Genomic DNA, 24220 nt, shown 5'->3' on the forward strand with positions numbered 1-24220 from the left:
AATGCTGACTACAACTGAGCCTTAAAGGGAGAGATCGGACAACACAGGAGAGTCTGCCCGTCACCCATCCTTCACCCGTCCTTCCAGATGAGACTGGGGAGGCCACACCCTGTCCGCCGAACACCTCCCTTGCATCCCGCCTTCATCCAGCCTTCATGTGGACCTGTCTTTGCCACAACCTACCATTCCATTTCTTAGTTCTTATGTATCATATTGCGTGCTGAGTTGAGTGAGACATGAAAAAACTCAACATCTAAGTACTACTAGCGTTCATTCATAAGTAGTAGCCCTTGGGCACTACCAGGTGTAACCCTAATGCTCCTTACTTCAAATAAATAAATAATTGAGGTAAATAATTATAACAAAATAGTTTTAATGATCAAAATAAGTGGAAATTCAGCTATTTGATTAGAATCTCCAAATCTCCTAGAAAATGCGTGGGGAAGAACAAATAAAAAAAAATAAGTACAACCAATGGTCGAGTTGTTTAACTTACAAAGATAATTAAGATTTGAAGAACTTGAAAAGAATTCAGGTGAAGACCAAAATACAAAGTAAAATACATGCAAGTAAATGAACTATTATAAATTCCACATGGAAGAAGAATTGATTGCAAAATTCTGTCTTCTGTTTTAACACCTTATCAAGTTCAATTAGATGTTATTAATTTACTGCTTAACTTGATCCCAGTCGCCAAGATTTATATGCCATAGCACAGTGGTAGGGCATTTGCCTTGCACACAGCCAGCCAGGCCAAGCTAGGTTCGATTCCTCTGCCCCTCTTGGAGAGCCTGGCAAGTTACCGAGAGTATTCAATATGCCAAACACAGTAACAAGAAGTCTCACAATGGAGATGTTACTGGGCCTGCTCTAGCAAATCGATGAACAACGGGAGGACAGTGACAGTGACAGATATAATTTATCAGTCTTAATACATAGTGAAAACACATAAATATCTTTCCATTTTCCAATTTCATTACATATTCATTCATGAATACTTTTTTACTTGATCACTTGACATCCTGTTACTCAGCAATTTGCTCGAGCGGGTGCCAGTAGCATCTACATTCATCCTTGTCACGTGCTAATGTAGCCCAATGGTGTCTGCTCCTTCTAGGAAAACGAACAGCCTCACTCAAATTGATCATTCAGGGTATTGACGAAGACGTCTGACCATCTCATAGTTGGGCAGCCGCGCAATCTTTTGACGTCCCACAGAATCCAGTCGATAACGGCTCTAGTCTAGCAGTTGTCTCCAAATCTCATTATGTGTCCAACCCATCTGATTTTCGACACCTTGGCAAATGAGCCAGCATCCCTGATGCTTGCCCATTGACGGAGGTCAGAACTCCAGATTTTTTCTCTCATTTGAGTGAAGCGGGGTACACCAAGCATAGCTCTTTCTATTCCTCTTTGGGAGACCCAAATAGAGTTCTCATCCTGTTTTCATAGGGCCCAAGTCTCTGAGGCATATGTTAATGCTGGAAGAACAGTGGAATCAAAGAGATGTGCCTGGAACCATAGGTTTTTTGTCCTTTTAGCTATTTCTTCGACGTTCTTGAAGGCATTCCAAGCTGCTCTCTTCCTCCTGTGCAACTCAGGTGCCAGGTCGTTCATCATATTGACTTATTGACCTAGGTACACTACTGCATTCAGAGATGTTCTTCCTGTTGAGAGTAAATGCAACATCAGGAACGAGACCATTTCTCATAAACACTGTCTTTGTGAAATTCAGCTGTAGTCCGACCTTTCCACACTCATGGTCGAAGTTGGCTAGCATTTGTGCCACTTGGCTGATGTTTGGTGTTATAAGAACGATGTTATCAGCAAAGCGGAGGTGGTGTAGTTGCCAGCCATCTATCTTCACTCCCATTCCTTCCCATTCCAGTCATCTCATGACATTCTCGAAGTCGGTGCTGAAGAGTTTCGGTGAAATGGTATCACCTTGCCAAACCTCTCTCTTGACGTCAATGATCACCTCCCTGTAGAATGGTGAGATCCTGGTAGTGAATCCGCAATATAGCTCACAGTGGATCCTGATGTACTGGTGTATTTAAATACTTATTAAATTATTATTTTAATTATTATTATTATTTTAGATGACATATTGATTAGGCTGGTTTTACTTGTGCACATGCACACATATGAGAGATCTTATCTAGTCATTTAAGTGTCTAATGTATTGCAGTCAATTAAAATCAAGTATTTCTTCTTTCAGACATATGAGTGATCATCAATTCAAGTTTTAACTTGTTAGGAACAGCTGTCAATTACTGCAGTTTATTTTTATGTACATAAAAATGATGTTCATATGATAATAACTGATAGAGAAGACTTAGTGGCTATTTCATTTGAAAATTTACCCAGAATATTGCAATATAGCCATCTATAAAATATTTGTAATTCAGGAAATAAAATATTCAGGATAATTATGAAAATTAAAGAAAGATTTTAAAGGAATGTTGTTTATGAGCTCTTTATTGTTCTAAATACAACAAGAAAGCCAGATGTTTTCTGAGAAATAGGTAGCAGATAATCATTTTCATTCCACTCTGAATTATAGACTTTTAGATTAACCTCCTTTGATTCTCAAGTGGAAACACTTAATGAAGGATGTTATGATTCAATAAGGGAAACAGTATTGCATACTTGAATCTCTTCTCTGACTGCTGAGATGACAAAAGTACACGAATTCCAAACCTCCAAAACACCCTCTCATATTATATTTATTTCTACTGGATGAAATAAATGTGATATAACTACATGTTTTTACTATAATAGGAATGGAAGCATTGTATGCTTATATTTCTTTCTTGGTACGGCTTCCCCAAAAGTGACTATTAAATTGAATATGAAAAAATGTACAATTATTTTTTTGTTTGTTTCTTTGTTTTGTTTTAGGGAGTCACACTCACTGGTCTCAGAACTTATTTCTGGCTCTTTGCTTAAGATTCATACCTGGAGGACTCAGGACACTGTATGAGGTATCAGCGATTGAGTTTGGGTTGGCCCCATGTAAAACAATTGCCATGCCTGCTATCCTATCTCTCTAGTCCCTGAAAATAGCTGTTTTCTTTTCACGAATTATTCAATTTTATTGAAATATTTTAATGAAAGGTAGATAGTACTGATGCCCTGCAAAGTACAATATACTAAATGATGCAGTTAGAGAAAAGGAAGGGAAATAATTTAGAAGGATATTTTTAATCATTCAGGTATAACATGATGGAGGTTACATTATAATTAATTTCTGTTACCTAAAACTAAATTTTTTATCTTTTATGATAAAATTTAATAACATAATAATATAATTTTTAGTTCAAGTTCTTGTAGCAAGGCTGTTTCTCATTAAATAGACTTAGAATCTAATGAAGCAATAAGCCATTTAAATTTAAAACTTGGAGAAAGTAGGTGATATCCTCAGCGTTCATAGAGTTGAAACATAAATTCATTTGATTTCATGAGTCCTGGACCCTCAGTGAGATTTCTCAGTTTAAGTGGGAAATCTTTGAGAACCTTAAAGCAATGAACTCTAAGAAAGAAGGCGCTAGCTTGGCTGATTGAAAAAGGAAGAAGATAAAGCCCTACAGGTAGGTTATATGGAAGCTGAATTAACACCTCATGTCATGCAGCAGTAGAAATTCTCCTCAGGTGAGCATAAGAAGTTCCAGTAGATACAAGTAACCTATTTCCTGTGGGGTTATACTGTCACTAAATTGAAGCCAAATTAAAATATCAGGCATGAATTGTTATGGGGTGAAAAGTATCAAGATAAGAAAAATAAGTTTCAAAGTAAAATAAAATATAGCAAAAGCAAAGCAAAAGCAGTTAAAGAGTAAAACAAAATCCCAAGAGTGAGGAGTATAAAGATGCATTAACTGCTTGATTCTGAATTTTCCTAGAGATAAATTATACTTCACTAAGCCTAAATAAAAATTATGAAAACTAAGTATGAATAATTAAGATGAGTATGTTCATAGTATTTAATTAATTAATTCAAAAGTATAAAATTACAATGTCTCAAACAAGGATGACTATATATTATAAAGAGGGTATTACTTCATATTATAAAAAATGTTTATTTCATGAACACACTAATCTTATTTGTTTAAAATTCTTGGGTAATGACACTGCTTTACGTGCAGATATTTCACATATCTCAGTGTTTGGAATGTGGGAGATTTAGTGTGGATGACCTTCTAAACTGATGTATTATTAGTTGGGTCCTCCAAACTCAAACAGTTGGAGTATAATTTAGAAGTCAAGAAGCTTATTAGAAAATGGAAAGGGGAGTAAAGTAGACTAGGCATAAGGAAAATACAAATGTGATATGAACCCTGAAAACCTAGATTTACTCAGCATGGAGCTCTGAAGAGAATTCAGGAGAAACACTTTGAACACCTATTGACTCTATCCTAACTATTTATGAGTATGTTTTGTCAACACTTTTGGTGGAACAGCATTCTGGTGAACCTATCTTTCACAGGTCAATGATACAAATGATAGCCCCTGTCATGCAAGTTGTACCAGAAGTCACAATTGATTTGATCTCATTGAAGATCTCCCTCCTCCTCTCTTCACCATTTTCACAATCCTCAGTTACCTCTTTGCTTACATTAGTGACTTACCTGGTGGTGTGTACCAGGACCTTATTGATAAAGGGCCCAAGCACCTGAATACCACGCCCTTCACAATATGAAAATATTTTTTGTCTTGGTCTGGAAAAGAATTAACAACCGATTCTATTATAGTTCACCTGTGTTCTACACGTTTTCTTTCTGTTTCTGGCTTAGAGTAGCAGCTATATTACCTTATGATAATCTGATCATTTACCTCTGTCGAGCAAGTCAATCCTCTTCTTCCTGTAGAGTCCTAGAAATTAAAGAACTAGGATAAAAACAATTTTTTAATCCATACTTGGCTTGTTTTGTAAAAAGTTTCTCCTACTTCTGGAGCTGGAACGATAGCACAGTGGGTAGGGCGTCTGTGTTGCACGCGGCCAACATGGCCGACCTGAGTTCGATTCCTCCGCCCCTCTCGGAGAGCCAGGCAAGCTACCGAGAGTACCTCGCCCACACAGCAGAGCCTGTGTCGTATTCGATATGCCAGACACAGTAACAACAAAGTCTCCAATGGAGACGTTACTGGGCCTGCTCGAGCAAATCGATGATCAACGGGAGGGCAATTACCTTTACCTTTACTTCTGGACTAAGATCTTTACTACCAAAGAGCTCAGAGTTGTAGGAAAATAGCAGAGTCTTCAGGTGGTCCTTTGCTAAAAAACAAGTTTATTTTTATGTGATATGTTATAGGCTTTATATGCTGAGTATTAAAATACCTCCAATTTTTCATATAATGCTGATGGCCAAGGAGCTATGCAAGAGATACTATACCCATGTTTTTAATATGTGCCAATTTCTATTATAATAAAGTTTTAGGGTTTTGGTGATTGAAGGACCCAAATGCACTTAACTTTCCACATTATTGTTAGATGCCATTTCTGGACCTACTATAAGCTTTTAAGTATGACATATCAAAAACCTCACAGAAGTTTTACCTAGGTTGTCACTGATAAGTCAGGGTCAATGTTTTGAGTTCAAACATAGTCCACATATCTGTTTCATGGACCTTGTGTTTTTATAGCCATAATTGTACTTGAGGGGACAATAATAGCTGGAATTATCCTACTAGTCTCTAGGAGCACTTGATTTTTCAGTGATTTTTCAGTGGTGAGTGTTCCCTATGGGCATTATCATATACTGTGCTCAAAATGTTCATAGATTATGACTAGTCTCCTATGTCCATGAATATACCTATACTCCAGACTTTAATTTCCAATTTTCTAATTAATTTTATTCCAGTCCTCGGACCAGAAGCTCAGACATTTGAAAATGCCTATGTGTGTGTGTAAATTGTCTAAAACTAGATTCTGACCATGTGATTCAACATCCATGTCTCCTCTTATTTTCTCCATTTGCAAGATTTTCCCCCAACACTCTCCTAAAGGAGACTGCAACATTACTGTGTATATTGAGATGATATATTCATAAACCAACTTTTACTTTTAATATCCTTCTTATGTAACTATATGGGAATCTCTCATGCAGCTGTAGGTGCTGCAAGAGGTATATGTGCTGAGGCAGCAAATGTAGGTGCTATGGGAGTACAGGGTCACTGCTCCTATCATTTACTTGAACATTTGGGTAGTATTTATGCTGACGCCAGATGCTCATTGCCATTTTATAGTAGATTATTTCTGCGTCTTTTCCTTATGGCTTGGAGTGCTGATAGAGCTGATGACTGTAACTCCATCTGTGTTGTCATTTGATATCCTATGAATAGGCATTCTAACTTTATCAGTGCTCCATAGCCAGGAGCTGTTTTTCAAAATGTATGATAGGCATAGTATTCTATACGACAGATAGCATGATCTTCTTCCAAAACTCCAGATACCATCAATATTATTCTCTCACTAGAAATTGCCACCAACCCCACATGTTATGTTCCCACCCACTGATATCACCAATGTAATTGTGGCTGTTAAATTGTGTTTCTCATAAAACAAGGACTTTTCTTCATCACCCATGCAAAGATAGCAGCTGTTGACATCCCACAGTAAGGGCCAGTGAATTTTCTCCCTGTAGTTGTAAATATGTTGCATCCAAACCCAAAGAGGCAAACAGATGGCATGTTTTCCTTTTCATAGCAAGAGGTATAGCGTATAATAATTCACTTTGGAGGAGTTATCCAGGCATATAATGGAACACTAGATTCACAAATTTTATTTATTTTTTGGTGTTGTGGGTGAGCCTCCCACTCAAGTACTGAAAGTCTACTCCTGGCTCTATCTTCTGTAGTTACTCCTGAAGCTGCCTGGCCACCATATGTGGTTCCAGGGGTTTGAACTGAGGTCAACTGTATCCAAGTAACTTACCCCTACCCTATCTCTTTAGTCCTAGACTCACAAATATTACAAAAGTGGAAGTGTCCTGAATGCCATCTCTGATTTTATCTCCTATTTAATGGAGTTATATATTTAGAAAGGCCTCCCAGTTAGTGCAAGGATAACCCAAGGTGTACACTTGGTGATAGCACCATCAGTTCAATGTTATCAAAACTGGTGGTTCAATATTAGGGCCCAAGGATGCAGTGCTGCTCCACTTGCGTAAAATTTGTAAGCCAAGGACCTAAGAGATAGTACCAGAGATAAAGAACTTGCCTTTCATGCAACTGATTTCAAATTACCATAAGTAGTGTCCCCCAAATCCCTTATACTATCACCACAGTGTTAATAGAACCAGTGGCTCAATGTTAGGGCCCAAGAATGCAATGCTATTTGGTGTCCTATGGTGCCAGAGACCAGTAGATACACCATGACACTGGTTGAGGATTATTACAGGGTCATAAATAGTGATTCTGGGAGAACATAAGGTACCATAAATGGAATCCAAGTTTGGCGCAACTCCTGTACTATCTCTGGACCTGCAGTGATGTGTTATGTATAGAAAAAAAAAGTTTCGACACAATCAGTAATCCATACCATCAAGTTCAAACTTCATTGAATTAATCTGTTCTAGCAAAGGATGTGGTAGCAGAAATTGTGGATACTAAATGATTGAGCTCATGGTAGTTTATAACAAAAATGATTTATTTTTTCTAAAGATGTGTCCAGTGAATTAAATGAAAATCTGCCATCATCCCTCATTTCTGATTCTTTTGTGCTATTAAGAGCAGTACTTATTTCCTTAGCTATTCCCATCCTCCCCTATATGTGATATTATTACTTACTAAATATACTTTATAAAGGAATGATATTTTCTATAGCCTCCACTTGATTTTCCCACTATCCTTTAATAACCTAGGTTCCAATGTGTCAGTTGTTCTTACTATATGGTAATAGATTCTGGTTAGGAAACATTAATGGAATGAACCTATTGAATAAGTGAGATTATTGTAATCTGGGTTTTTCTATTAATCCATTTATTATCTGGAGATCTAGGTCCAAGATCTAAGAAAAATGATACTTTAGTTTTTATATGTCCATTTGCATTCTTTTTTCCCCTAAGCTTTCATACTCATAGTCTATGGATAACTCTTTTTCCAATACAATGAATAAAGTTTCCTTTAGGGAAAGACCAAGAAAAGTATTAAATATTATTGGTGCTGTATAATTATTTTTCTAGAAATGATTCACATCTATATATAAGCTTTAACTTTCTCAGGTCAGGGATTGTGATTCTTTGTGGGGTGACATTCATGTGCAAACTTTTCCTGATCCAACTTTGATTTCATCTGCTATTCTTAAATTAGTAATTTGTCAGTATATTTGTAATCTGTCTGTTTATTATGCCTATTTGTGTGTCATCTTCTATTCATCATTTAATAACTGTCCATTAATGAATGCTTATGCCCAAGGATGCTAGACAAAATTTATAATAATTATAATATCCTGATATCTTGTATTTAAACACTATTGTCAGATTATTCAGATAATAATTTTTTGAGAACCTTTTCTTAGATCTAGGAAACACCCAATATTGCTCAGGGACTTTTCCTAACTTTGTTCTTAGGAATGAGTTCTTAAGTTAGAGGATTATATGTGGTGCCAGGGATCAAATTAAGTCAAATGCAAGGAAAGAAATTAGTTCCTGTACTCTCTCTCAGACAGCTTGCTTTGAAACTGTTTCAGTTTAGCCTCATTGCTATCATTCAACCCACTTTTGTTACTTCCCCGCCCAGTTTTGTAAAATTCACAATAGAATATTCCAGAGATATGAGGGCCCCTCTTATCAGCACATTCTTTTATCAGCACATTTTATACAACCATGTCAAAGCTGTGAATATTGGCATCCCTATAGAATATAATCATATGTATGTTGTCCATAACATAAACATTGTTGAGTTACTTATCTTTTCAAACTTTATGTGCTTGATAAAAGACATTTTTCCATGGAAATAATGGCATATCAACATTGCTCATTGATATGCTTACTTTTTTTGTTTGTTCTGGGGACAGACTTGACAGTGCTCAGGACTTGTTCCTGACTCTGCTCTCAGGTATCACTCCAGGTCAACTAGGGGCATCATCTATGATGCTGCGGATTGAAGCTGGGTCAGCTGTTTGCAAGACACACACCCTACTACGTTCTATACTATTGCTCCAGCCTGAAGATATTTATATTTGCATATAAGTTTTGCTAAGTTATTGTAGGTAATTGCTGAAAAATAACTTAGACATTTTTGTGAAAACAATATATTTAATTTCATAAAGATTTAGATCAATAGATTCCTTAAAATAAATACTTTTCAGGATCAAGTAATAATGCAGTGAGTAAGGTGCTTGCATTGCTTTAGCCGACCCAAATTCAGTTCCTGTCACACCAGATTTCTGAGCCCTTCTTAGACTGACCTACATGCAGAGACAGGATAGGACCCTAACACTGCAGGATGTGGCACAAAAATCTAAAAATCAAATGAAAACTAAATACTTCTCAGTAGATTTATGTAAGATGATAGAGGATAGATAGTTCCTATTGATGCTGCTTCTCCGGACAACCTGACTAATAAACTAATCAAGATCCAATGTTCTTTTCATTTTTTTTGGATACTTTCAGGTAAAACGTTCACACCTGACATAGTTTCTAATCTGTCAAGTTTTATTTCCCTTAAAGACACTGCCTCAAGACAGGGCTGGAGTGATAAGGACAGTGGTAGGGCATTTGCCTTGCACGAAGCCAACATGGCCGACCCGAGTTCGATTCTTCCACCCCTCTTGGAGAGCCCGGCAAGCTACCGAGAGTATCTCGCCCGCACGGCAGAGTCTGGCAAGCTACCTGTGATGTATTCGATATGCCAAACACAGTAACAACAAAGTCTCCAATGGAGACATTACTGGGCCCGCTCGAGCAAAATCGATGAACAACGGGAGGACAGTGACAGTGACAAAGACACTGCCACAGGTCAACTTCCTCCTATCAAATTTTTTATGCCTGATTTTTTTAATAGCCCTTTAATTCAGTCACAAAAGTACTTTCTCAACTTCATTGGCTAATTCTTATGTTTCCAGGATCATATGTAGTGCCAGGGATCAAATGGAGTCGAATATAAGGCATTAATTTAGTACCTGTACTCTCTCTCTCAGAGACCTTGTTTTGAAACTGTCTGCTTATATTAGATAATTCTCCTTGCTCTCCTTTTACATACCATTTGCTAAATGCCTCTAAGTAATCTGATCCATTTTACTGGTATGCCCCACAACACTGCTGCAAAGACTTAACAAGTCTTTACACCCTCCAATTACTGCAGAATGTTTATGTCAGTGAGGTGATGAATAATGCTTCTCTAAATGACTGTCTTTCCACCTGATATTTTTCAGACCCCTTGGGTTTAATTGGAAAAAACAAAACAGAAAATTTCCTAAGAAGTTTAGAGTATGAGGTATTTTTTATAAATCAAATACTAATAAGATAAAGGAGAGCTGGGATAGCAAAAGCAAAATTTTTGATTTACATAAACCATTATCTTTGAAAAATGGTGGAAAATACCAAAAGAATATTTGAGAGAGAATAAAGAAAAAGAGAGAGAGCAAGAGAGAGAAGAAAAGCATCTGCCATACAGGCAGACTGGGGGGTAAGGGTGATGGGAGGGAAACTGGAGGGACACTGGTGCTGGAAAATATGCACTGATGGATGGGTGTTGGAACACTATATGGCTGAAACCCAATTACAAACAGCTTTGTAATGGTCTATCTAACAGTGAATCAATCAAAAAAACGTGGCACCATAATCTTCCATCTCACATGTTCTCTTATGGTGTGCGCTTGTCCATTTTCTCCCAATAGGTAGAGTATGATTTCTCTTCTCTTTGGTGAAAGTTGTGTTTATAAATATGGCCACATTCTATGGCTATATTCCATAAATTCTGTGAATATTACACTAGAGGGTCGGAGGAATTTTGCATGTATAACTAATGTTATGAATTTTAAAATAGAGAGTTATTCAGATGGATCTTTTCTAATCAACGAATGTTTACATATAAAGGACATTCTCCAAAGGATGTAGAAAAGATATAGTGTAGGGGGATATAGTGATATACAGTGATATAGTGATATATAAACACACAGAGATCTATTGCAGAAGAGATATAGTGTAGGGGCATTCAGAGATAGACCAAACACAATATATTCTAATCATTGTTTCTTTTTGATAATGGGGTTTTTGTAGAACTTGGGCTTATTTGTCCAAAAATGACCATACAATCATGAGAATTTCTAGCAGCAGCAAGGAACTATTTTTTGATTTTAATAATATGAACCAGCCAAACCCAGGGGAGAGCATCCTTCCATCTGGATGTAGCACACAGAAAGAATGAGGCTTTTATAGCCTGTCAATCCCAATAAAAACTAGTGGGCATGGTTACAGGGTTGGGAGATTTTCATGTGGGTACATAAGAGAGGGCAAAGTACAAAACCTTTGATATTTTCCCTAGATAAGGAACATTGGTTACATTATTGGGAACTACAACATTAGGAAACATTATTAGTTTTCTGCAGTTACAGTTTTCTGTCTAAGTGCTCAGCTTTGGTCTCTCACCCAGGTGAGCCTAACATCTTTGACAGAACTTTGAGAAAGCAAGAACTAGATCAGCTCTCTAGCAGAATCACTTGGGGAAATTGGAACCAGGTCTGGCACGGGTTTCTGCAGCTCACCTGCCACCTTCAGGGCAATATGATGAGGAATAAAGGTGACCTAAAGGACACGAAGAGATCCTATCTGTCCAGTGAAATGAATTTGAGGACTTAAGGCACGAAGGGCTGGAGCGATAGCACAGCGGTAGGGCGTTCGCCTTACAAGCGGCCAACATGGCCGACCCGAGTTCGATTCCTCCGCCCCTCTCGGAGAGCCCGGCAAGCTACCGAGAGTATTCAATATGCCAGACACAGTAAGGACACGAAGAGATCCTATCTGTCCAATGAAATGACACCAGCCCTAAATGTGAAGGGATCTGAATTCTCTGAGAAACTTCAAGGAACTTAGAAACAGATTTTCCTTTAAAAGGTGAGATCCAAAGCATAGTGAACAGTCAAAGTAATAAAACACACCCTAGATTTGTGTTGTTTTCAACCACTGTATTTAAATAATTTATTACAGCAGCAACTGACTATTGTTATGCTACTAAGAGATCTTAATGGAGAAACATTAAGTGACTTCTGATTTTAAGTGATCTTCAACTGATTTTAAGTCATCTGACTTTAAGTCATCTTCAAGTCACAGGGAGAAGGCATCTTTAGTTTTTCCAAATAGTAAACCCAGGTGAGGCTAGCCTTTGAGTCATTCTAGCCCAGAATTGAAGAAGTCACTAAGGATTAATGGAATCTGTTATTCCAGTCTTTCCAGTCAAGGCACCCGTGCAGACAATCATCCCTGCTGTACAAACAGAACCAATGAGCGTAATGAAAGTGTTGTCAATTTATATTTCAAATTAAACATTTTTTATGCACAAATAGTAATTGAAGCAAAAAGGAAAAAAAATAAATGGCATTCAGATAAGAAGGATAATCTTAAAACACTTATATTGCAAAAGATAAAATTCTCTCTAGAATAGACATAAGAGGGACTTTTATTCTCAAGTTATAATTTGGCAGAATAATCGAGAAAGATAATGTCTCTCTATGCACTGTTCTACAATTGGTCTACAATTCCTATGTGATAATTTTTCTCATAGTTAATCAAATAGTGTCTAAACTTAATTGAACATGGCATTTATATATGGGTGCCAATGACATGATTAATTTTTCTACATGGAACTATTTTTTGATTTTGTAACTGTTCTATTATGTCTTAAAAATTGAAAAGATACAGTTCGTTAAATTTACATTTTCCTATTCAAGTGATTTTAAATCAGTTTTTCTATGCTATTTTTTCCTGAAGTCCTATTTCCTAAAAACTACTTATTTTATGTATGATAAGAACGCCTTTGATTTCTATTTAACTTTATAATTTAGAAGTCAGTTACATTTAGATTGTCAGTCTGACACTTATTAATCAAATCATCTTTTAATAACATAAAGAGTAAAATTTGCCAAGGCAGTCCAGTATTAAGTGTACATACAGCTAGGAAAATATTCAGTTACTTAGATATCTAGTATCTGTCATACTCATTTTAGATATTGCATTGCTCCTTTTTTTTTTTGCTGGGGATGTGTATGAAGACATCCACATTTGTGCTAGGGTCAACCACCAATTTTGGCTATAGTTGGCCTGACTGTTTGGGTCTGATAGTTTTGTTGCTCAAATGGAATCGTGCAGGTGGCCACCAGGGTTAATCCAGTAGTGATGGGATCACCAGGGCTATATCAAAGGGTGTTGTGATGCTAGGGGTAGAATTTAGCATGTGTTACAACTTTTCAAACATCTCCCCCATCCGTGCTCTCCTTTTGTACTAGGAATTTAAATATATATGTAAATTTTAATTTAATATTTTAATGCATGTCCAAATAAACATTTTATCTATACTCATATACTCATATAAATACTCCTATAAATAAATAATAAATTTAATCTAAATATTAAGAGCATGGATTGGTCAAGACTTTGCGGCATTTTTACTATACAGAATAATAACATACATTAAAGAACAAAGTACTGATAAGCACTGATGAATACACAGAACACATAGAGTAATTAATAAACATATAGAACAAAAGACTTCAAACACAAAAATGAGTGTATTACATAGCTATGCTTATAGAAAATTTTAGAGTAGGGAAAACCAATTAGTAAATGAAAATTAAAAAAAGATAAGTAATTTCCAGAGGATTAGAGAGGACTGAGTAAAAATTACATGAAGTAAGTTTTTTTTTATTTTTATACATTTTATTTTCATAAAGTAGTTCACAATATTATTACAGATAATATTCAAACACCCACCCCAGCAGCACGCATCTTCCCACCACAAGAGGGAAGTGTGTAAAGGTTGTTGTATTTCATTCTGAAACCATTTAAGCCCATATATAAGAAAATACAAGCGAGTATGTTAAAACCAAACAAATGTGTGCTACTTTAGGTACATCAGTGGGCTAGAGTATACGAGGTCATGTGGCCACAAATAAATACGGTTTAGAGAGATAGTACAGGAATCAAGGAACTTACTTGTCTTGCATGTTAGCAGCCGTGGTTCATATCCACAGTACTGCATATGTTCCCCCAAGCAGTGATATCTCTGCGCACAAAGCTAGGAGTAAGTCTTCAGCACTGACTGATTTGGCTCAAAAGCAACAACAACAAACTCCAGTAACTTACAAATAATGCCATTTAAAAGCTTGTTATCCCAATATTTACTTCCCCGTGTGTCCCTGTGCAAGAGTAATTATTTGTTGCTTGTAATCACATCATTAGAACCATAATTTAAAAAGTAAAGAGATTATAAATGGGGCTAAGAGACAGTACAGCAGGTAGGAGGCTTGGGTTGCACGTGGCCAACCATGGTTTGATTCATAGCACTCCATACGGTCTTCTTTCCCTGCCAGGAGTGATTCCTGAGTGCAGGGCCAGAAGTAAGCCCTGAGCACTGCCAAACATGCCCTGGACCCTGCCAAAAAGAAACAAATAGTATATGATCTGTTTGAGAGAACTTTACCTTATAATCTAGAACTTTATCACTATGTCTGCTGGCCTGTAATGTTACTTATAAACATGTAAATTAAACAGAGCTCATAAAATATATATTTCACAATCATAGTTGAATTCCATGACTTTGGATCTGCATTATAAAACAAGATTCAGGCTGACCAAGTAAAAATAGAATATCAGTAAACCTCTCAACACTTTTAAACTTCAACCCAAAATTCAGAGTTGATGAACAGAGGCAAATTTTATTCAAAGTCATAGATCTAAAACATTTGTTACATTTATGTAAAAGATAGCATTGTTACTTATTGGGGAAGTTTTTATAAAAAGTTATACTTTAAAATATAAACAAACAAACTCACATTAAATTTAACTAACATTAAGGCATTAACTAGCATTATACTGTAAAGCACCACAAAACAATTTTGGTAAATTATTGAGAGATGGAAAACAAAAGAAAGGCTTGAAATGAAAAACATAAGGATTATATTACTTCAGCTTTAGACAGTGAAACAAAGACAGCTGTAAACTTGCTTACTGAGACCCCAGATGCTGAGAGCGCTTCCATTAAACTCTTGACTATCCCCTCTTAGACATAATAAAAATATAAACAGTGACCAACCAGTTAAGGTCATTCTGGGGCACATGGAAAGTTAGAAAAGTATACAAAAGCTAAGCAAGACATTTTATATTGCATATTACAAAGCTTCATCATTAATTTGTTTTACAAAATGTGATAAAAAATATTTATTTGTGACTACTTTAAATATTCTTCATTTTCTAGTATATACATAAAATTTGTATATCTTTCTACCATGGAAGTGTTTGGAAGTAAAATAGAGTCTTAGAAAGTGAAGGGCATATGCTGCCCGAGTCCATACACCGCTTGTGCCCACGTGACCAAGCACATGTGGTGCCCAAGCATGTGTCCCCCACATCTCCCCTCTTGAGATGTGTACTTTTATACTTCCATGTCTAATGCTGGGATGTTCCGGGGCTCTCTCTGTCCTTGGAGAAGCCAGGTTCTCTCTTGAGCATGTTATTCTGTCTCTGTCTCTTTCTCTGTCTCTGTCTCTGTCTGTTTTTCTGTCTGACTGTCTGACTGTCTCTCTCTCTCTCTCTCTCTCTCTCTCTCTCTCTCTCTCTCCCTCTCCCTCCCTCCCTCCCTCTCTCCCTCCCTCCCTCCCTCCCTCCCTCCACACCTTCAAAGCCCTCCAAATAAAATCTATTTTCTTAAAAAAAAATGAAAGTGAAGGTAAGATTAACAAACACTGTTACTTTGGACCATATCTGTTCATTCTGGATTCATTTAACAAATATTTAATACTTAATGGTCATTGTTTTCAAGACCAGTGAAAAAATAGTTTATGATCTGTTACAAAGACTTCTAATTAAATGTTTAGTTTATATGAAATCAGAAGCCAAAAAATTAGATGGAAATAAGATATAGTTATAATACATTATTTTATGAAAAGTATTAAGCAAAAGGTAAAATTAGAAAAGTACCAATGATCAAAGCCAAACATATCAAGACAAATTTTGTTTGCTTGGGGGTCTCATACAGAAGTGCATAGTGCTTATTCCTGGCTCTTTGTTCAGGGATCACTCTTGGATGAGTTTGGCACCATATGTGGTGCCAAGAATCAAACCCACGTCTGGTACATGCAAGGTGAGACCCTTATCTACTCTACTATCTCTCCAGCTCTTATCAAGAAAAAAATTGGAGCCCCAAAGGAGACAATTTATTTTGACAAAATACTTCTCTGGTTTGGCTATTATACAGTGATAGACAAACAATGTGGACTATAGTCATTTCCTCATTTTAGTTCTTTGTAAAATAGGACTAGATTTGTGTTCTCTATAATTCAATGGAAGGCTTCCAGAGAAGATATGTCCAAGTAGCTTCTGGTATGTACTCGTGTAGGAGTGAGTTATACGGGATCATTATTTCCTTTGCCCAGAAATGACGTATGTCATTTTCATTCATACTCAGTCAAAATTTGTGATTTGACTCCAAAACTGTTAGAAAATTTAGGAATGTACCATAATGCAAATTACAGTTACTGTGGGAACCAAGAGCTTCTACCACATATTTGTTGACTAAAGTCACACTATCATCTTTCCTTCAGTTGATATGCATTATTGATTACTTCTGTCTGTAATAATTTGTACTGAATGTTGAAAAACTTTAGAGATAAATAAAATATTATTGCTGCTCTTCAACTGTCTGATGGATTGAGGATACAAAAATAAAAAATGACACAGGTATGGTGTGAAGCTTACTGTTCCCAATAGATACATATTGATGTTATAAAGTAAAGAAAACCAGAGAAGATAGATTTAATTTTTACTGAAGGAATTCTTGAAATATTACAGAGCATGCATATTTTCTCTATTTTAAAAGGAAAAAAATCATGCAAGTATTAATGCAAAAAGGGTGGGGAATTAGAAAGGAAAGAAAAAAATTAAAAAGAGCATTGTTGAGGAATAAAAAAAGCCAGAGAAATTGGACTATGAGAATATATGCAAATAAAGAAAGATGCCAGGTTTGATGTATTTATATTTTGCGGGTATTCAGTACTAATTCATGTAACATGAGTTTCTAGGATAAGTATTAAGTTTCTCTTTGTTCCTTTGCTTATTTTTATTCCTATTGTTGGAATAACAATAGGAGAAACAAAGAACCATATGAAATAAAAAAAATTTAGACAAATGATTCAAATTTGTATCATATTGGTAACTTTGCCCTTAGAGTACACCTTTTTGTTTTAATTTATGAAAAGTATTAAAACTTTAGGGCCGGAGCGATAGCACAGTGGGTAGGGGTTTACCTTGCATGCAGCCAACATGGCCGACCGGAGTTCGATTCCTCAGCCCCTCTCGAGAGCCCGGCGAGCTACCGAGAGTATCTCACCTGCACAACAAAGCCTGGCCAGCTCCCCGTGAATTATTCAATATGCCAAACACAGTAACAACAAATCTCACAATTTGTTGTAAGACGCTATTGGTGCCCGCTTAGCAAATCGATGAACAATGGGAGGACAGTGCAGTGCTACAGTGCTATTAAAACTTTAATTATGGGAAAAATGGGTAATTTATTTTCACCTTATTCTTCTTTCAGGTACCATGCTAATTTAATTTAAAGCATGCTTAGATATAGCAGCAATGCAATTTAGAAATAAATCCAAAACATTAAAACTCTAGTAGTCAGCACATTGGATCCAGGTTTTAATTAGAAAAATATAATATAAAAAGAAACCTCGGGTAGGGAAATTGTTCAAGGGTTGGAGCACAGAGGGAAGGTCCTGGAATCATATTTGATTGGCACAAACTGGTCCTCCCTCACCAAGCTAGAAACAGCCTCAAGCACCCCTTATTGTGGTCCCAGATAAAACAAAGGAAAAACAAATATTAACATATTTATGATATAATGCATAATAGTGATATTTATGCTGTTTTAGCAATGGTTTAAATAGGCCAATATTATGAAATATAGAAAGAGGAGAAAAGAACAATAAAAATCAAAGGGAAGGAATTATGTGGTTTTTTCTTTAAAAAGAAACAAAAGTAATGAATAGGTAAGAAATACCTAAATAGCATACATTAGAGAACATGACTTAAAATTTTTGTCTTCATGTGTTTCTTGTCAAAACAAGGCATTTTTCTAAGAAAAATGTAGTGGGATAGTTAGTTCAAGATATTATTCATTAACAGATGCCTATGAGAAAATAAATAATTTACACATTTTTTTAACAAAATTGTAAGTTGCTTGCTCTTCAAGTCCAGTGTTCTCTCTTTTACACAAACCAGCACCCCTCCTCACATATTTCTAATTAGCTCCATTCAATAAAAACTATCTTGCTTCACACACACACAAAATTGGAAGTCCTTTTTAGATTGTCTGCAATAGCTTTCAAATTAGTCTTTTCTGTGATATTTTCAAAATTTCAGAACTTAATAACAGCCACTGTTTATCATCATATATTATCTACATTTCAAATATCTCACTCAAATGTCTTGTTTTGTGTTTTGAACTACACTCTGCAGTGCTCAGGGATTATTCCTAGTAGGGCCCAGGGGACATAACAATGCTAGAGATAGAAACACTGAAACCTCCTCCAAGACAAATGCCAGGTTCACTGTATCATGGCTCCTGCTTCTCACTTAAATCTTATGATAGACACTTAAGATTGGTTTTATTAATACTCTGTATCTCCCAAACTAAAATTCATGTTTTTTTCAAGCCCACAAAAACAAAGAAAAAAAAACTATGACAAAGACAATGGAATGTAATTTAACCAAGTAAACTCATTTGTTTTCAAGTTTGTGAATAAAATGCGTATAATCTTAGTACTCATATAACAGGGTTATTTTAATAATTGAAGTAACTCATGTAAGCACTTAGAGTCCAATAAATACCTAATGCATAAATATAATTGTTATTATATGAAAGCATATGAAATATAATATATTATATTATATGAAAGCATCAGCAAATTGGCAGAACAATTGGAATAAAAATTTCCATATACAACCCTATTCTTCTGCATACTTACTTTTACTCTAAATAGTAATTCAACTTTAAAGACACATGCATATTTAGTATTATATAAATATTTTATTATAATATTTAATATTGTCTAAATATTTACTTCCAGTTCATACTCTTTCTCAAGAATTATGCTCCAGGAGTAAAAAAGAAAAAGAGGAAGAAATCAAATCACAGAAAAATAATCATTATCCCTAGCATTCCTAACATAAATTTTATTTTGAAAAATTGAATAGTTTGAGAAACCACAAATTGAAATATCAAATAATTTGTTTGTGTTTTTCCCCTCCTGTTTTCAAATTCTTCCATTTCATCATATCCTCCTGGAGAAAATTTTATTTTTCTTTTAGAGTGAATTGATTGTGAGTCTAGTTTCTTACATTGCCGAACTCTTCCCTCTAAAACAAGCTTTTGTGAGAAACCAACTGCATGCTTTGGTGGGAGTTTGTGTTCTATTCAGGAACATCAGGAACTAGCCAGGCAGGCTTGGCTCCTGAGCAAGTCCACCAAATGCCACCAAACAATTTCTCTTCCAGACTCAACTGAGTTCCCTAACCACATTTAAGGGTTGATTTTAAGGAGCTTGTCTTGCAAAAACCAACATGGTTGGAGCTCTAACAGTGCTGAAGTTTCCCTGCCCTGAAGCTCCCCCCTTACTTCCTGAAATGACCTCAGAGTAAACCTGAAGTACCAGTTTATGTAAAGTTTATATAAATTGTTTTCATATACCCCATATCTCATTCACCCCCTAAATGTCTCCATTGCAAAATAACCTAATGCTTTACCCCTGTACTAGATGACACTCTTTCATTTTTTTTATTAAATTATCATGACATACAAAGCTTTCATGTTTGAGTTTCAATCACATAATGACTGAACACCCGTCCCTCCACCAGTATACATTTTCCAGTATTTTATGGGCTGGAGTGACAGCACAGTGGGCAGGATGTTTGCCTTGCACTCTGTGGACCTGGGTTTGATTCCTTTGTCCCTCTCAGAGAGCAAGGCAAGCTACCCAGAGTATCCTGCCTGCACAGCAGAGCCTGCATGCTCCCTGTGGCATATTCAATATGTCAAAAACAGTAACAACATGTCTTACAATGGAGATGTTACTGGTGCCCACTAGAGCAAATCAATGAACAACGGAAAGACAGTGGGCAGTGCTACAATGTCCTGATATCCCTGGCCCCCATCCCACCCCTCATCCTACCTCTATGGTAGACAATTTCCCTCTTACTCTCTCTCCACTTTGGGGCATTACGGTTTGCAAAAAACACTGAGAGACCATCATGTTTGGTCCTTTATCTACTTTCAGCACACATCTCCCATTCTAAGTGATGCCTCCAGCCAACATTGATTTAGCGATCCCTTCTTTATCCCAGCTGCCTTCTTTCCCAGATCATGAGGCAGGTTTCCAGGCCCTTATCTCTACCGTCCTTGGGTGTTAGTCTCATATTATCTTATTTTATATTCCACAAATAAGTGTAAACTACTCTCCTCTTGCAAGCTTCCCTCTTTTACAAGTTGTCCAGCTCCTAGAGGTATCTAAACAGCGAGGAGGACATGCCTGGCACCATAGACACTGAAACGCCAATTCTCTCAAGTGGCCTTGAAGGGGTCTCACTTAACTCAAGTTGGTGAGTACTGATCTCCCAGGTGGCCACAGCTTTGTCCTGGATCATGCTCAGGCCTCCTAGAGTCCCAGGGCGGCGGCTGCTACGGGGCCCGCCCTCGCCCTGCCGGGCCACACCCGCCAAGGCCACCGCTGACGCGACCTTCGGGGGACCGCGCCTCCTCCTCCTCCCGCTGCAGCAGGCCAAGACTCATCAGGGACCGGGAATAAATAAATCAACCCACTCTCCGGGGCACAGCCCGGCGGATCCGCAGCGGCTCGGGCTGGCATGGGAGCGCCGTGGCGCCCACCGGGTGCCCGCGATCAGGTGGAGTAAGTACTCCGAGGGGAGGTGGGGGGGGGGGGGCGAGATCCTGGCCCCGGCGCTGCCCGCGAAGCCTCAGGCGGGTGTTAAAAACAACTTAACACCCAGCCACGCACAGATGCCGGCGGACGCGCCCCCGCGCTTTGCAGGCGAGCGTTTAATAGATCTAAGTCTGCGAAGTGGAGCTCCAGGGGGAGCGCGCAGACGCCGGCCTCGGGGGCCTCGGGGGCTCTTCTCTGTGCCCGCATGCGGTAGGCTCGAAGGGGTCCCCCGCACGCTAACCAAAATTCACTCTGGGACTCACGCGGACTTTCCGTCTGCGCCGTCTTTCCCGCCGTCCCCTTGGCCTACGAGGCTCCCGGTTCTTAACTCCACGCGTTCCCCGTGCGCGGCTCCCCGGCGGCCCCCCACCCCCAAAGCCCGCGGGCGCCCTGGAGTGCCCTGTTGCAGCCCCAGGTGGAGTGGGGGAGGTGTGGTGTATGGGCAGTGGATCGGGGCTAGGAGAAACTGAGAGGTGGGGGCCAAAGAGCTGAGGTGGGGATCGTCTTTCTTCTTTCTAGGTTTGCAGGTAACTTGGCGGGAGCCAATGGAAAGGTGCGGGGCCAGTCCCGCGCCAGAGCTGCTGCCAGCGGGACCCTGTCTGGGCTCGGGGGACCTTCCCCGCATGGCGTGGCGCTGAGTTTAGAACCGGTGGCGCGTCCAGCCGGGTAGTTCAGGCGGCCTGAGGAGCGACTGGTGTGTCAGCCACCTGCTCCGTAGGGAGTGGCTGCTCAGGGACTGTGCACTTCTCCAGCTCTTCTCCTTTACTTACATACACACACACACACATACATACACACACACACACACACACACACACGAAAAAAGAAAGAAAAAAACCGGTTTGCATGCAGGCTGCTCAGGCAGGGCAGTTGGGACCTAGTGGGACTAGGGAGGGAGTTTTGAAGTCTCCACCACGGATATTAAAATAACACACACGTACCCCCCCCCCCCCCCCGAAAATGAGTTCTACGTGGCCTGATTAAGAGGCAGGGCGGGAACTGGTAAATAAACAAAATAAACATTTCTCGCCCACTTCCTTTCCGGGATCCAATTAGAGCGCCTCAGAGGAATATAGTCTCCTACAATGAGGATTGAAAAAGACATGCTGGAGAAATTAGTGAACCCTGTCCAGACAGCGCGTGCTTTACGGCTAAATTCAGCCTGAGAGCTCAACAGCTGCCAACTTAGGCGTGTGAACTTGCCTCTTCTGTATTTGGAAGCACACGTATGAATTACAGCTCCACTTTCTGTTCCTGGGCAAATTGCATTTAGAAGAGTCTAAGTGAGAAGAAAACTGAAAGATACTGCATTATTCTGACAAAAAGCAAAGATGACCTTAAGTAACTCCATGTGTTGGCTAGCAGTTCTTAGAGTTACCCATCCCCCTCAACTCACATCACCATTTTGCACAATACACTAGCTTATTTCTCTTCCAAAGAATGTTTTATTAATGGTAAGTGCTATTGAAATTTTAATATACCTTTCCTAATCTCCACATTAGTACATTTCCCTATAAATGTTTATTTGTAGACATGCATTATTCCTTTTACAATGGAATATACACTTTGGCTTTGAGCCCTCCTTATGGGAGGGCAAAGGGACTAAATAAGGACTGCTGTTTGTTCAGAGTCTTATTCCTGAGTTGTGAACCTGAAATACAAAAAGGTCTTTTGTGGTTGCTTTCACTTCCACTTTTATTCACAATTTTTTTTTTCTGGAGACATCCACATGAAAATAGCTAATTTCTGAGTTTGTCCTAGACTATGAGCTCAGTTGCGCACTTTTTATTGGTCTTGGGTTTTTGCATGGCTGTGCTCAGGGATCATGCCTGGTAGTGCTCTAGAGACTTATGTGGTGACTGATACCTATTTCACGCTGGTGGCAAACACTCTATCCCCTCTACTGTCTCTCTGGCCCCAAACATTTCTCTTTTTAAATAATACATTATTGTCTAATAAAATCATTCTTGGCTTTCTGTATCTACAAAATAAACTGGAAGTTTCTACTGTAAAGACAGTAATACTGTAATAGAAGTTAAGATGTATGGAAGAAAACAATAATATAGACTAGCTATTTTTGAGTAACTGAAATTATTCCCGACACTGTACTGTGGTTATCAACATGATATAACATGTGGTTAGCAACATGGTGGTTGCTTTTCTACTCTCAACAAGTTCACATCTGCTTACCTATCATAATCTTCCTCTTCTTGTGTTCGTCTTCAGTCTATTTTCTTCTTACTTGAAGAGTTATATATTTGCATCCCAAATATCTTCAAAGATACTTAGCAATTGTGAGGAATGTTTATAATACCTAAATTTGCTAAAAGGCAAATTTTAGAAAGATATCTAGCCACAGAAACTTGTGTAGTCAGCCATATCTTTACTCACTGAGCTGAGGATGACTCTATATAAAGTAAAAGTAAAGTAAAGTAAAGTAAAGGCCCTCCCGTTGATCGTTGATTTGCTCGAGCGGGCCCAGTAACGTCTCCACTGGAGACTTTGTTGTTATTGTGTCTGGCATATCAAATACATCACAGGGAGCTTGCCAGGCTCTGTCGTGTGGGCGAGATACTCTCGGTAGCTTGCCGGGCTCTCCGAGAGGGGCGGAGGAATCGAACTCGGGTCGGCCATGTTGGCCGCTTGTAAGGCGAATGCCCTACCCGCTGTGCTATCGCTCCAGCCAAGTTAGAGAATTCTGAAGGATTTTCTGCTTGCTCTGAGGGGAGGATATCTTTCCTAAAGATTATCTTTGCCAATTAATTCCTTTATTTTTATTTTTGAAAGGTAAGTCAGTGCTGCACTTTCTTCACTTTAGAAAGAAAATATAAACTACAAGTATATAAAATACAATAACTATTATAATTCACTCACATTTCAGGGTCTGTGCAACAACTTTATTATTTCCTTTTATCCCCTTAACCAGGGCTGGAGCGATAGCACAGCGGTAGGGCGTTTACCTTGCACGCAGTCAACATGGCCGACCCGAGTTCGATTCCTCCGCCCCTCTCGGAGAGCCCGGCAAGCTACCGAGAGTACCTCGCCCGCACGGCAGAGCCTGGCAAG

At 38.2% G+C, this 24220-nt stretch overlaps 1 pseudogene; it reads right to left on the reverse strand.

Moving 5' to 3' along the window:
- Positions 1-20858, reverse strand: part of LOC130026835 (proteasome subunit alpha type-3-like) — a 70233-nt pseudogene extending 49375 nt beyond the window's left edge.
- Positions 20859-24220: the final 3362 nt, after the last annotated feature.

Source organism: Sorex fumeus, unplaced genomic scaffold, assembly GCF_029834395.1.
Source record: "Sorex fumeus unplaced genomic scaffold, SorFum_2.1 ptg000035l, whole genome shotgun sequence".
Classification (NCBI taxonomy): Eukaryota; Metazoa; Chordata; class Mammalia; order Eulipotyphla; family Soricidae; genus Sorex; species Sorex fumeus.